Genomic DNA, 3,428 nt, shown 5'->3' on the forward strand with positions numbered 1-3,428 from the left:
AACAGAAGTGTGATATACAGGTTCACCTAACCAGCTTCATCGGACACTTGGAATCGGCATGCTTTGCTAGAGGCCGCTACCGAATAGCTGAGCCGGATGTGATTTGACTCACGACCAAGTGAATGAGAACCTAAGGGGTCGCGCGCTTAAGGGAAGGAATCTGAGAGGCCGCATCCGACTCCACGAGTCAAGTGTGATCCTACTCGAACTTGGATCCAGACTGAACAGACTTTCGGCTTTAGGATCCATGCGAGGGCCAAGTGTTGAGCCCATGACGGATGCCTATATATAGTGGGGGTGCGGCACACTCATTTGATTGGTCGCTTTTTCGGCGTTGTCGCTAGGGCTTTGCATGTGTTGCAAGTGGCCACCTCCACTCGCCGCCGGCTGTGTGATCGGACCTAGCAGTCCGCCGCATGGTGTTCCTCCTGCACGCGCGGATACCATTAGAGGCGGTGCCCTTGCGCCGCTCCGGTGAACCAGTATGTGGGATCCGAAGACCAGTTGTTCGAGGGAGATCGGATGAGGAGGAGACGATCCACGCGGACGCGCTGCCCCAGCTCTTCTTCCGCTACACGACACCACGAGTCTAGTGGTAACGATCCGTGATCCATCTCCTTTAGCATGTTCTTCGTTGTTCTGCGTGTAGGAAAATTTTAATTTGTAGTCAACGCACCCTACTGTAGAACCCAACACATTTCTGAGCTAACTAAAGTTGGAGAAATTCACAAGGGCAAGCTGGAGAAGATCAAGGGGATTTGTGAGGAAGATTCTATCATTGCGTTTAGTGGTTGAGACTTAGTCTTCTCTAGTGCTGTTGTATGCAGTATGCAGTATGCTACCTATCTATCTACTTTTCTTTCTATTGTTGTAACCACTATAGTACCTATCCATATTGCTGGTGTTGCAATGGTATGAACTATGTATGAGGTTAGTTTGGGTCCTATCTATTATTGTATGCACTATGCTACGTATCTAAATTGTTTGTGTGGACTATCTATGGAGTCCACTTATCTGTAATGTTGTTGCCAAGATCGATGATACAAGAATCAATAACATGCACATAGAACTAGCACGTGACTTGTGATATACAAATTGAAACAAACACCACAACAAAGACTCATAACATTCATCTGGAGTATAACAGGTTGCATACTCTTACCTAAGTGGGCATAAGAAGTACAATTCATACAAGTGGTTAATAAAAGAGGTAATACCAAGGATCACAACAAGGACCCATATGATTGCTTGCTAGCTAGCCTAATAGTTGATCACATTGTTTGCATTAGGCATTACAAACTAAGATTAGTAGATATACAAAATATACCACCAACATCATTAGCTTCTTGGTGTTCCATGGCCTGTCATATATATTGGCCTAGTATATACTTAGTCTCCGAGCTACCACCTCACTCCTCTAGGATGGACTTGATCTTTTGAAGCTTCTCCTTACTACCATGTCCCATTTCCCTCTAGGGGAGGTCGAATTGGGGAGGGGGAAGGACTCCTCCTTCCCCCCTTGGCCGGCTCAAGGGATGGGAGTCCTTCCCCTCCTCTTGGCAGCCCATCCTCCCCTCTAACCTATATATACTCGAGGTATTGGCTCATTTCTATACAGAAGTTTTGGAGCCTCCTCTAGTTCATCTAGTTCGAGTTCTAATAGGTCCTACTTGCACTAATTAGAGCTAGACCTAGTTCCTCTAATCCTCATAATTAGAAGCCTAGTGTGGTTCTAATCTCCTCCCGCTAATTCTCCGGCGACGATTAGCTCTGGACGGCGAAGCGCTGCCGGATCATGAAGACCGTCCGCTTGCAACCAAGTAGAGAGGTCTTGCTTTCTGTCTCTTGTTTGAGGGATCATTCGAGGGCGGTTCGTGGGATCATCATCAACGGTTCATGGGACTCGAAATACGATCTACACCGACTCGTCTACTTTCGCTGCACTCCGGAGTCGGTAATGATCGTTGATCTAAACCCTATATGCATCTTCATATTGTTCCTGGAAGTTCGTAGGGCGATTTTTTCTACTACGGTTTCCAACAGAATCAAAGTCAGGGGAGTCGGCTAGTCAGGAGAGGCACCAGGTCTGGTTCGCTATTTTGTAGAATACAAATTGCTTTCTTTGGATAAGAAGAATAGAACTGCAATTTTACATAACAAACTTTTCAAGATAGAAAAATAACAACCACTAGCACTGACGAGTTGTCATTCACCCACTGAGAGAGCTCCAGCAAGGATCCATCACCGCCTCCACGAGAACTCCACTGATGGATCATCCTTGAGGTTTCTTATGCCGCTTGATGGATTGAGCCACTTGGGCTGTGTGGGATCTGAAACCGATGACCACACCTTGGCCGTGACGGCAAAGTCCTTGGATCAGCGAGATCTCAATTCGCAAAGAAACTTTCGCTCGCAACCATTAGGGAGGAAGAAGAGCATTAGCCATCTTGCAAAGGAATCGCAAGCCAACTACCAAGATCTGAAGAGAGATAATAGATATGGGGACGCAACTATCACATGCCCTATGTCGGCGTTGGATTAGAAGTTGTCGAGGTAGGAGGGGGGACATTCCAACACGCCATCGCTGCCACCACCTCGTCGATGCCGCCGAGGTAACAAAAACCTAAGGAGAAAAAACATAATGGACCGATAGATCCCCACTCCTCTTGCCGCTGATGAGGCCGTTAGACACGGAAGAGGAGGGGGGCCTATGCGATGATGTAGGGGAGAGCTCTTGTGGCTACTAGGGCTGGCTTGCTCCAATGCGTGTCTACATGCGGGTCAAGACGAGCAGTAGGTTGTTGCTAGGCATCTTCTAATAACCTGTGGTCTATAGACTAACCTAAAATCCCAGGGTGGGCGGCAGCCTACCCTGCCCACCCTAGATCTGCCCTTGAGTACATGCATGCTTTGTGAACGATAGATTGAGGTAGAGGACCAAGGGATGCTTCGCGGACCGGCCCAATACACATCTTATAGAGGCGTGTGACCGTTTGGCGTTGGGCCATCAAGGACGCGCAAGTGCACTTCTCTTACAAAAAGGCCAGTGAGGTTCTTTCAAGAAAAAAGACGTGATTGCAAGGAGCTTCTATTCTGCGGTTAAGGTGCAAAACGACCACTATAGTGTACACCTGGACGGGCTCTTTTGCGCATGACCCTGGTTTGTATAGATTAAACGATTATAATTTGAAAAGCTATTTGTGAATTAAAAAAATACAATTTGAGTAAAACTTAAGATTTTAAAAATCACAAATTCAAACATGTTCATGAAAATGAAAAAGTTCATGATTTTTTAAAGATAAGCAAGAATTAAGAAAGAAGCGAAAACATGAAAAGAAAAACTGCTCCCTCCAATCCGAATTAATTGATGGAGTCTCTATACAATGTAAGTAAGACATTGTATAGAGGTTGCGTTAATTAATGGGCGA

Source organism: Aegilops tauschii, chromosome 6, assembly GCF_002575655.3.
Source record: "Aegilops tauschii subsp. strangulata cultivar AL8/78 chromosome 6, Aet v6.0, whole genome shotgun sequence".
In the NCBI taxonomy this organism is placed as follows: Eukaryota; Viridiplantae; Streptophyta; class Magnoliopsida; order Poales; family Poaceae; genus Aegilops; species Aegilops tauschii.